Genomic DNA, 12,822 nt, shown 5'->3' with positions numbered 1-12,822 from the left:
CGATTATTCGGCCCTGGTCATTATTTATGGGGCTCTAGACTTATGTTATGAGTTGCTTAGGGCAAGGATAGGCCTGGCGATAGGATAATTTCATCCCAAATTGGTCTAAACTTGGTATGTACAATTTTGGGAAACGCTGCGGTTGACCTAAAACTACGTTGGGAGATCCTAATTGTATGTAACTTGATATAGGTTACACACTTTGCTTCGTGGTTCTCGTAACGGACTATAAAGTTATAGGTTAAAATCTCAATGGGTTCAAATAAGTATAAGTACAATTCTGTACATGAAATATATTTTCAAAATAACTATCAAGGGGTGATTAGTGATCGATACTGATGCCAAATATGCAATCAGTAAAATTTTTGTCTGTCTGTATGTTCCTTAAAGAAACAAAAACTACTCGATGGATTTTAACGAAACTTGGTACAATTATTCTTCATACTCCTGGGCTGGGCAGGTTATAGTATACTTAGGAGCAGAGTAGTGAAGGGAATTTTTGGGAAAACGGGAGAAGTTACTCCATTTTTAAGCTTCCGACGCGTGTGCAGCCTCAATGGTTAAATTTGGTAGCTTAGGTACCGTAGAGGTGTACTAAGAAAGAAATTCCCGAATTTCCTACGGGAACGGGAATTAGCGGGAAAATCCTTTTGTATGAAAAATCTAAACCGCTTAAGTTATACGCTTGAAATTTGGCATGCAGGTACCTTAGTAAACTTAAAGCTTAGTTACAACAGGATATTGCAAAATTCTCACGGGAACGGGACTTAGCGGGAAAAAACATTTGTATGAAAAAATCTAAACCGCGTAAAATAGATGAAGGGGGTAAAACAAGATCCACGCATACGAAGTCGCGGGCGGCCGCTAGTTGTATAATAAATAAACAACTTGAAAAAATTAAACTGCCTAAGGCGGGAATCGAACCCACGACCTTTCGCTTGCCGGCAGATGGAAGAGCAGTCGCCCGACGTCGTGGGTTCGATTCCCGCCTTAAGCAGTTCGATTTTTTAAGTTGTTTATTTATAATTATTTATATATATATTACGTCTTCTGGGTGTTTATAATTTATAATTATGTACTTAGATGGTTAACCCTTTGTCTTGTCACCATAGCACTTTTGTTTAGTTACAGACTTCGTAATTGCTGTAATTGCTAAAAAAAATAGATATTGTAAGAAAAATATTTTTATTTTATTTCGCGGCATAATCGAATCAAAAAGTATTTTACTCATTGGCAATTCGAACTACTCTCAAATCGCTGTTTTGAAGAAAGTCATAGTTATAGGTCATGACCAAGTCACGCAGTTGCCATTCAGCTAATTGATTAAAATATTTCTTTGAAAATTCATCGAACTAAAAACTATAGTCGATCTTAAAAGCAATTCTCGCTGGTAGCCTAATGAAACGGATTCTCTGAAGCATCGATTAATTTAATCAAAGGTTAAAATTAACTATTGTAATAATTCCACTTCGCTTAATGAATAGTCTGCCTTCAAAATTACAAGTGAATTATTATTACACTCGAATTGTTACAGAGCACTTAATAGCGACTGCTTACTTAATTAAACGTAATTATTGTTAACTTAATTTGGTATAAAGGCACTTGCACACTTGCAACTTAACTAACAAACAAGAATCGCAGCAACTACCTAAAAAATGCAAAATTCATCTTTGGCTAACACACACTTTTTCATACACTTTCTAGGTAAAAAATTTTTGATTGAAGTTTTTTGTAGTCGGTAACTTATTTATACCTATGACACATTAGATTGGTGCAAATTATTAAAAGAAGAATAAAATATTATGTAAATCATTTTTATTTATTAATTTTTACGTTAATTTAATTTGTTTAAATTTTTTATTGATTTATTTTTCAAGTGGTTCGTTCGTTCGTTTCAGCCAAATGACGTCCACTGCTGGACAAAGGCCTCCCCCAAGGTTTTCCACAATGAACGGTCCTGCGCCGCCCGCATCCAGGCTCTTCCCGCGACCTTTACCAGATCGTCGGTCCACCTAGTAGGAGGCCTGCCCACGCTACGTTTTCCAGCCCGTGGTCGCCACTCGAGAACTTTCCTGCCCCAACGGCCATCGTCTCTACGAGCTATGTGCCCCGCCCACTGCCACTTGATTTTAGCAATTCTGCGAGCTATGTCGGTTACTTTGGTTCTCCTACGGATCTCCTCATTTCTGATTCGATCACGCAGGGAAACTCCGAGCATAGCCCGCTCCATCGCCCTTTGGGTGACCTTGAGCCTTCTTATGAGGCCCATAGTAAGCGACCACGTTTCGGATCCATATGTCAACACTGGCAACACACACTGCTCGAAGACTTTCGTCTTGAGACACTGCGGTATTTCGGACATGAGTATATGGCGAAGCTTCCCGAACGCTGCCCATCCGAGTTGGATTCGACGATTGACCTCTTTCTCGAAGTTGGACCTACCTAACTGGACTGTTTGTCCCAGGTATACATAATTGTCGACAACTTCGAGTGTAGAGTCTCCAACCTTCAGAGGAGTGGGTGCAACACGGACATTAGACATGATTTTTGTCTTGTCCATGTTCATTCTGAGGCCCACTTGTTGAGAGGCTCTACTGAGGCCATCGAGCATTGTGCCTAGATCCTCCAAGGTCTCAGCCATGACTACGATATCGTCCGCGAATCGAAGGTGGGTGATGTACTCGCCGTTGATATTTATGCCAAATCCGTTCCAGTCCAGAAGCTTGAAGACATCTTCCAGGGCGGTGGTAAACAGTTTTGGAGATATGACGTCTCCCTGTCTTACCCCTCGCTGCAACTGGATAGGTTTCGAATCCCGATCCTGGAGGCGGACCGACATTGTGGCGTTTTTGTACAAATCCCTCAACACTTCGATATATCGATAGTCAATTTGGCACCTTTGGAGAGACTGTAGCACTGCCCAGGTCTCGACCGAATCGAAGGCTTTCTCATAATCCACAAACGCCAGGCAAAGTGGTTGATTATACTCCTCGGTCTTCTGTATAATCTGCCTTAGCGTATGTATGTGGTCTATGGTACTAAAGCCTTTTCGGAAACCGGCTTGTTCGGGAGGCTGGAAGTCGTCGAGCCTGCGAGCGAGACGATTCGTAATGACTCTTGAAAACAGCTTGTAGACATGGCTCAGAAGTGAGATGGGTCTATAATTCTTCAATAAGGTTTTGTCACCTTTTTTGAAGAAGAGTACCACCACACTTCTGTGCCATGTCGTAGGCGTTTTCCCTTCGAGGATGACGGAATTGAACAGCTTCTGAAGAGCCCTCAGTACCGGCGTTCCGCCTGCCTTCAAAAGCTCAGCCGTGATTCCATCATCACCCGGTGCCTTGTTGTTCTTCAGCTGTTTGAGAGCCATTCTAATCTCGTACAGACTGACGTCCGGGATATCTTCGGTATAGTGTCGGGTCAGTCTAGCTCTTGGGTCTTCGGCTAGATTTGTGACAGGTGCACGTACACTCGTGTATAATTGTCCGTAGAACTTCTCGACCTCTTCCAATATCTCCGGCCCCGACGAAATGGCTCTGCCATCCTCTGTCTTCAGCTTGGTCAGTTGACTTTGGCCAACAGACAGATCTCTTGCGAACACTTTAGAGCCCTTGTTTCGCTCAATCGCCTCTTTAATACGGTCTGTATTAAATTGGCGTAGGTCGCGAGTCAAAGACTCAAGTGGTAAAAAATGATAAAAAAAAAATTGTTACTTTAAATCTGATTTAAAAACTAACATTGATTTATCGCTTCAAAACGTTAGCTGACTCCTACTCCGAATGATTGGAGGCGCCGGGTATCGATCCCGGTACCTCTCGCATGCTAAGCGAGCGCTCTACCATCTGAGCTACGCCCCCGGTGAGAGAACTGACGAAATTACCGAACTAGTGCGGCGTTCAACTAACTTGGAACACGGGAAAAGCACACTTTTCTCGAAGCCTTTCAGGACATTTTCCCGTGTGAAACTTTGCGAGTGTAAAACTGAAACATGGCCGCTGTTAAATAATTGTGATGGGATTAATTCAAAATAGAGGTAAAAAATATCAATCAACCTCTGCTAATAAAAAACGTAACTGTGATTTAACTTTTTGGTGCACTTTTTTGAGGCCGTTTTCGTTTTTTAGTTTCGTTCTAAGTATGTAAAAATAAAAAAAATATCTTCGAACTTGTGAGTCCGATTATTGTCTTCGTCTAAAAACAGCCTTAGTTCTGTCATTTGAATTTTGTGGTGCCATAAGTTTAAGTGCATGAATTATTACTTATTATTCAAATTTCAGCTTTTGTATCTTAATTTCAAATTTTAATATCACAAGTTTATTGCACTCCGTTGGGTGATCAATCTTAATCTAATTTTGTTAATGGGTGATTAAAAATATCTCGTTGATTTTTGCAAATAGGCTTTTAAAAAGCACTTTTACACGTCCCAGTATTAACCCTACCACTGCTTCGGAACAATAAATTCAGAATCATAATTTACTTTTGCTAGCACGTTACTGTTACTTTATGTTTAACAAGGCACCTAGCTATTTACAACAACATGAAGCAATTTATAAAGACATTACCTTGAATCTATTCAAGGCTTCATTGGTCATTACTCATTACTTATGGTGAATAGGTCGTATGTAATGGTTATAGCTGAAACTACAGGAAGAATTTGAATGTTTTGGTAAAACTGTTATTAGATACGGGTGTTCTTGAGTGTTATCTGTAGAGATAAGTAGGTAGGTATGTATTTTGAAGAAAAAGTATTAAAAATTTAATTTGGAAATTTTCAAGGACATTTTTTTCAGCCGCACTTTTTTCATTTGTTGTGGTTACATTTTTTGCAACAAACTTACTCGATCACTTCTCCCTGCCGGTTTAAAAATAGAAAAGTAGGGGTTGCAAAATTCATAAGCAAGTTACTATAATCTAAATTGATACTTAAACTGTTCAGTAGGTTAGGTCAATAGGCGCCTAGGCGGTATCAAAGCCGGCGGATCCCGCGCGCCGGGCGTGCCACCCGCGTTCCGCGTTCCACCCACATTCCAGAAGGTAAACTAAAATTAGCGGACTTTGACAGCGATTTAATTTTTTCACGGTGACATTTTTAGAATCTCTCCCGAGGAAAGGGATCGGATAAAAAAGAGGGTTCTTTTTTATCTTACTGTGAAGGAAAAATATATTATTTTCTAATTAATCGCTTACATTTTTCCGGAAACCGCACTGCACTCATCATTATCATCATCATTACCTCCCCCAATGATTTCCATAAAGGACGGTTGGTAGCGGCCTGCATGCAGCGCCTTTCTGCTACCTTTATGAGGTCGTCGGTCCACCTTGTGGGTGGACGTCCTACGCTGCACTTTCCGGTACGTGGCCTCCACTCTATAACCTTGCTGCCCCATTAGCTGTCGGTTCTGCGTACTATCAGCTTGCTAGTTCGTTCGTACTTTAATTCGTATACGAATCTCCTCATTTCTGATTCGATCTCGTAAAGAAACACCGATCATAATAAGCAGTAAGCATAAGCATAGTTACGGTTAAGGTTAAGTGGTGCAACTCAGCCTTAGAGTAGGAGATAATTTTTACTTCGAACTGAGTCTGGCGTTTGACCTTATTTTCTCCTAATAGGTAGTTCCTATTTGATGGTAAGGTCTGAGATGAAGCACATTTGCTCAGTAAATATCTAATCCCATCAAAAACAATACTTGTCAAAAAACCGTAGAACAACTGAGTTGCGAGACTTGGTTTTTTTGACAAGTATTGTTTTTGATGGGATCTCATTTCTTTTTGTATTTTGTAGACAGCAGTTATGTATCTAGAAAACTGGACCGAAATTGAAAAATTTTACTCGACTTGGCGGTTGCACTACCGTGCCCCCAAATATTTTAGTTTTTCCTTAATTCATACACCAAACACTACTTATATTCCAAATTTGAAGCTTCTAGGTCTGCTAGAAGTGCCTTAGAATTTTGATGATCGGTGAGTCAGTGAGTCAGTGAGTGACAAAATTAAGTAACTTTGACCCGTTATAATTCCTAAACTACTGGTTCAAATTGAATGAAATTTTAAATATACCGTGTCTTTACAATGCCTGCATAGCTAATGAAAATTCAGCCTTCTAGTTTTATTCACAACGAAGTTGCAGGCAGTCGAAAATGACCTGAATTGCTTCGAGAAAAGGATGGTACGGCCGTGCCGCTTTTTTGCTCGACTTGGTGGGGGCACTGCCGTGCGCCCAGATTACCGTACATACGCAGTTAAATATCTATGTACGTTCCGTACCGATACTGATAGTAACTGAATAGAAAATGTGAAGAGATTTACTTACATAAACATTAATCCTAATATTAACCTACAACGACAAAATCACGAAATTACTTCTTCCTCCTACAGTTCCTCCATCTTACAGATTTAATAAAAAAAGAAGAGACCAAAAGAAATAATAATAATAAATAATAAATAGAATGTAATCCAACTCATCCCAAAAAAATAGCACACCGTCTTGCAACTGGAGTAATCTAATAGAACCTTTTGCAAGGCATAACAAAAAGATCATATTAAAAAAAAACTTTACATAGTATAATAAATAAATAAATAAAAATAAATAACTTTATTGTGTCTTTAACAATGCTCATGGTATCTTCACGAAAAAATTACATTTAATAATAGGAGTTTATACTAGTTACATTTAAACTTGTGACAGACGCTAATTCTTCCGCCAATTTAATTTAACAGTTGTAATTTAGTTGATAGTGCCAAACACAATTTTAATTAAGTACTATAGCTTTGGTAAATAGGTACCTACTTGTGTGTATGTGTGTGAGTGTCGTGTGTGTGTGTGTGTGTGTGTGTGTGTGTGTGAGTGTGTGTGTGTGTGTGTAGAGTGTGTGTGAGAGAGAGAGAAGGAAAGAAAGAAAGAGAGAGCGGTGCGATGTAGATCTTGGGATCGTGTGAGTGTGTATAAAACAAAGTCACTCACGTTGTCTGTACGCTTAGATCTTTAAACGCAACGAATTTTGATCCAGTTTTTTCAGATTAAGAAGAAGGTTATGTGTATAATTTGCGCCCGTGCGATACCGGGGCAGTTTGCTAGTATTTTATTTCTTTCAGAGTCAACCCACTGAACGCTGAAAAATGATATGTAGTTTTCCCCCCACTGGAAAACATAGTGAAAAACAATTCTAGTTTTGGAAGGGGGACTATACATATATGACTTAAAGTATAGATCGTTTCATCCACGAAGACGCGCCCCACCATTCTTCCGCTAATGTCTGAGTGTTATCGGTACACGCTAAATATCCATGAGTACACATGCACACTACAATAATGACGCTCGGATTGCTCGGATCAAACTCGCCGCACCCACGCTTCCCTCGACCAAAAATTGGTGGGACGCGTCTTCGTGGATGTAATCGTTATCTGACTATTCACGTGAGCGTAGCCGCGGGCAAAAGCTAGTCATTTATGTATACTGACAACAAGAGACTTGGTTTAAATCCCTTCGCTAGTTGCACTTTACAGCTCGTTCGGGTTACGGCCCGTAGACAAGTAATGCAGACTTGACGACAGAGTAATTGTGGCAATATTATTTTTGCATAAAATCTTTACGGTTTGAGTGCAAAGGCTCTCCGAACGGTCGTTATACGAGTGTTGTGGTGAAAAGGAAAAGCTTAGAAGCAACTTTTTGAGAAAAGATGTGTTAACTCTATTTAATTTTGCGTTTTTTATTCATAGAAAGACATGGGATAAGCTAAAGGGATGAGGGGGGAATTGAAGACAAAGTATTGTTAAAAAATATTATTATCTTCGCCTGAAGTCAAACTACAAGGAACCTTCTTCAAATATTTTTCATACCCTCTTTACGGTTCATAATCATAGAAATACTAGCTGTTACCCGCGGCTTCACCCACGTGAAATTCAGTGTGTCACGGATCGTCGTAAATTATAACCTATAATATGTTATTCTGGGTTATAAACAATAATACTGTAAAGTTTCAACAAAATCCGTTCAGTAGTTTTTGCGTGAAAGAGTAACAAACATCCAGACATCCAAACTTTCGCATTTATAATATTAGTAGGATAAAAATAATATGTTTAACTTAGGCATCCTTGGTATATTATGTACCAAGGATGCCCACGGCAGCTTAGGTTTCAAGTCACTAGAATCATTACTTACAGATCAGACGGCATGACAGGCGAAAAAGCAAAATAAGATCCTTCTATGACTTTTCCATTCACTTTTATACGAGTGTGGACTATTTCAAGCAGTTTATGGGCGCATGAAGTTTTTACAGCGAGTGATGCTTCGGTTACAAATGAATGAGAGGAAGGCATTGCTGTCGCTCGTGCATGGTAAGTTTTGATGGGGCCTTCTATGTTTTAGTTCTGGTTTTATAATTCATCTAAAAATGCTGATATTTACTAACAATAGGAATTGCTTAAATGTGGTATTTTAGTGAGTAATTTTATTGGTTTTTCAATTACACTCAGTGCCGGATTAACTCATAAGTACCTAAACAAGTTAAGTAATTGCTTAGAGGGTATCACGTCTTGGGTGGCACCAAAAAGGGTGCAAACAAGCATATAAATACCATCTCTCTCCCTCTGCGAATTCAAGACCCGTCAAAGTTGCAAGTTGCATTTCAATGTGTAATAAATACCTACGTTAATGTTTGCTAAAGACCGTTCAAGTATCTTAATCCGACACTGTGTACACTTAATTAATAAATGTATCTTTCTTTCTTTCTTTATTTCTAATTATTACTCGTGTCTCTACAAAAATTGCGTACACAAAAACTTATTTTCTTCGACGCCTTATCAAATGTTGGCTCGCCTATACACCTTGCAATTTTGGCAACACGCTTCTTTATACTCCTGGAAGTCCTGGAGGCAGGATTTGGAGTGATTCGTACTGAATCCCATCCGAATACAGTGGGAATTGACACAGGAACAATCCTGTCTGCAGGGAATTCCGGCACTAAATAACTTTGCTGCAAGAGCTGAATTTGGCCGGTTGAAAACAAAGACTCTTGGGATTTGACAGTCTGGGAGAATGTACGAGTACCTAACTCGAGTATGAGAGGCTTATAATATAATTTAATTTATAAAAAGTTGATAATAGCCGTTATACTCTCGGCCTGCACCTTCACCTTCCACTTTCAGCAATCCCATTTCAACTATAATAACCAACTTAGTAGTGCAATAAGTTTACGTATGGACTGAGTCTCCTTGATCCATTGACAAAAGAGTTATATTATGCCCGTTTTCAACATTAATTCCCTAATTTATTATTATTATTTATTTATTTAGTGACCCCTTATTAAACACAATTCCTTATCATAGGGGTCACTTAAAAATTAGGGATTGATGGTGAATACGGGCATTAGACTCTCTTACTATTGGTGTATCAAGTATCAACTTATGGAAAATGAGTTTGTATAGCAGAAGGATGAATTTTTTGCACTTCGTATAAAGATAACCTAACTTTAACCGTAACTATAACAATAACCAGTGCTTTCAGGTTGTTAAAGTAAGATGGTGCAAGTTAGCCTAAAAAAGTTGAGGCGTGTAAAAACAACTGTGTTTAGTCTTATGAATGATTCTTATTTAAGTACTGCATCTCGCTTTTGCATTTACTAAATAATGTAGCACAGATTGCACGCTGGAATTTCACAGAAGGTACACCCAGCACAGATTATTAGTTATCCAATACAACACGATCCGAGCGTCACGACCGTGCGATATTAATACACCACTTGCCGATCGTGCGCCGTACGTGCTGGTATATTGACTCGGTGCCGCGTACGTGCGGTGTAAGACACGGTTAATACAATAGAAAGTTGCACAGTGTACCAAAAGTATTGGGAATAACACCCGTATTCACAAACGATGCTTGCTTAACAAACATTACTTTGAGGTCTCCGAGTACTCATGGACGCACAGGGTCACACACGAACCAATCACAGAGCTCTAATCTATTCGATTAGCTGCTTCACTTAATCAAGCATCGTTTGTGAATACGGGCGTAAGTGTAGCAGCGTAATTTTACAAATCGTCGGCGTCGTCGAACAACGACGTATCTGCAAAATGTTAAGTTTCCAGGAGAGCGTTTTGAAGTTTTGGAACCGGTTTTTTGTGTCTACAAAAAAAACTACTTGGCTGATCGATTTCAAATTTGGGGATGTTATAAACATAAAGATGTTATTTTATATAAACTATGAACCCATCTCCAGAAATACTTAGTTTTTTGTAAAAATCACATGCGTCATTGTTTTATGGACAATTTGAGGATGTATGTGATAATCCGTCGTTGTTCTGCGAATTTTTTTTATCAAATATATGACGTATGTCACTTTTAGTCAGTATTCTACGGAACTTCTGCCATGAGTACCCGTCGGATGTTGAAGAAAGTTGGAGGAAATAAATAAAAAACATTGTTTGTTAGGTTTCATTATTAATCTATATATATATAAAAATGAAACCCGTTTCGCGTTGTCACGGCATCACGTGTGAACGGCTGAACCGATTTCGATAATTCTTTTTTTTAAATGTTTGTGGAAGTCCAAGGATGGTTCTTACGGAAAAAAATATTAAGAAAATCTCTACGCTAAGGCGGTACGAAGTTCGCCGGGTCAGCTAGTTAATTTATAAATAAAGACAATAAGTATCAAAGAAAATTAACAAAAATCAAGAATAGATAGACCACATCCATATAATGCGGCAGGTTATGCAAAAGATCGAAGAGTATAACTTACCACTATGCTTGGAGTTCATGGACTATGAGAAGGCCTTCGATTCGATCGAGATTTGGGCAGTGCTGCAATCTCTCCCTGCACCGCGGCCGTATCGACTCTCGTTACATTGAGGTACTGAAGTACTTCTACATGAACGCACCAATTCGACCCGAATACAGGAGCAGAGTACGAGCGCGATTCCCCTACAGCGAGGCGTAAGGCTGGGATATGTTATACCTATCTCCAAAACTGTTCACCTGTCCAACTCCTGGAATGAAAGGATTCGGCATAAATATCAACGATGTGTACAACACTCACCTTAGGTATGCTGACAATAATATTATGGTCATGGCAGAATCTTTGAAAGACCTCGACACAATACTTAAGACCTTATTCGAGTATCCCAACGGGGCCTTTGGATGAACATGGACAAAATGAGCTTATGTCGAATGTCCATGTTGCACCCTACCCAACTTCGGTTGGGATTTCGATTCTTGAGATTGTTGACAAGTAGGACCTTGGACAAACAATTTAGCTAGGTAGGTCCAATTTCGAGGAAGAGGTCAATCGACGAATCTATCTCGACTGGGTAGTATCCGGAAAACTACACATCTTTTCGTCCAAAATCCTTAAGTGCCTAAAGAGGAGAGTCTACCATCAGTGTGTGTTACCAGTGATATTATAGGTCCAAAACGTTGGCTCTCAAAGAAGCTCAAAGTTGCACGACGTGCTATAGCAATGGTTATGTTCAGTATTTCTTTACGAGATCAAATCATAAATGAGGGAGGTCCATAAACAAACTAAAGTCGATGACTTATCCCGACAGATTTTCATGCTGAGTGACGATAGGCAGGACACATAGTACGCAAAATTTGCGGCCAATGGGGCACCAAGGTTCTGGAGTAGGCTGCATACCGAAAAACGAAGCGTGCGACATCCACCCACAAACCAAGGCGGAACGATGATCTCATAAAGGTAGCAGGAAGGCACTGGATGCAGACTGCTACCAACCGGGTATCTGATTCTGAAAAAACACTATCACCTATAAGATCTTGCATTTTTTTAATAATGTTGGGATCTGTTCGAAAGGGTAAAGGGGGCATTGATTTGACGGTGTAAGTGCTACTTAGAAATGAAAAAAATAAATAAGTATAAAATTTAACTTAGACGAAAAGCTTTCTAAGCATGCCTAATACTTACAGGGTGACGTATAATAAGTGAATAACAGGTCATTTATTTTGTAACCAATTTATTTATATTGGTATATGCCTAGGCAAAAGTCAAGCATTTAATCGAAACATCCTAACATGGTGTCCCGATTAAAACTGAGCGGGCGCCCTTTATTTTTATTGTTTATAGTTTGTGCTTTTTATATCTTAGCTTAAAAGCTGGAAAATTTAAGATTAGCTACGGGATATTAATATTATTATTTTGATTTTTTGTATGGAAAAATTACATTGTGTTTTGCGTAGGCAAATACTTATCTAATTTGATTGCAAATGACATGTACTATAATACTTTACAAGGATGTTCACTCATTACAAGATGTCATCCTGTATACGCAAATAAAAACTTTATTTTTAACACAATGTTTATTTTTAGTAACAAATCGTCAAAAAGAAACACATTAAAATCAAATTATTGTAGTCTCAATATTTTATTTTGTTTTTTGAGCAATTTAAAAATCGAACAAAGACGCAATTGGAATACCCGTCCCTAGTACAAAGTCGGTTGTGTATATCCGACGCCAAAATTACCAAACTTTACCGAAGTACAACGATGGTTCTGATCAAACGTCAAACAAAAATCCTTAGAACAATGTAAGTTCAGTACATCCGCCACCAAAAACCATTATTTTGTACCAAACATTCTTAATGTTTATACTCATCAAACAACCTACAAATACCATAAAATAAAAACAAAAGGACACTGTTTCTTTTATTTTCGAACTTCCTAGTACAACGACGGGTGTGTACGTACGTCACAGTTTTTTTTCTCTGACTTCCCTAGTAAAGAGATGGTTGTGACTTTCAGTCATCAAAACGATAAAGTATCCAAACTTATAGATATAAAGACGAAATTCTAGGTAAAAAATAATAATAAT

At 38.7% G+C, this 12,822-nt stretch overlaps 1 long non-coding RNA gene and 1 other non-coding gene across 2 annotated transcripts; both read right to left on the bottom strand.

The window, feature by feature from the left end:
• Positions 1-3,784: 3,784 nt before the first annotated feature.
• TRNAA-AGC (transfer RNA alanine (anticodon AGC)) lies at positions 3,785-3,857 on the bottom strand. The gene has a single exon. It is a non-coding gene; the product is annotated as a tRNA-Ala (tRNA).
• Positions 3,858-3,873: 16 nt separating this feature from the next.
• On the bottom strand, positions 3,874-12,586 carry LOC114353350 (uncharacterized). Its single transcript, XR_003655931.1, has 3 exons — positions 12,476-12,586; positions 4,490-4,493; positions 3,874-3,884 (listed from the first exon to the last, which is right to left on the bottom strand). It is a non-coding gene; the product is annotated as an uncharacterized LOC114353350 (long non-coding RNA).
• Between the last annotated feature and the right edge of the window lie 236 nt (positions 12,587-12,822).

The sequence above is a fragment of the Ostrinia furnacalis genome, unplaced genomic scaffold, assembly GCF_004193835.3.
Source record: "Ostrinia furnacalis isolate ACB-3 unplaced genomic scaffold, ASM419383v2 OfSCF1653, whole genome shotgun sequence".
In the NCBI taxonomy this organism is placed as follows: domain Eukaryota; kingdom Metazoa; phylum Arthropoda; class Insecta; order Lepidoptera; family Crambidae; genus Ostrinia; species Ostrinia furnacalis.
This window is presented reverse-complemented; position numbering and strand designations above follow the sequence as displayed.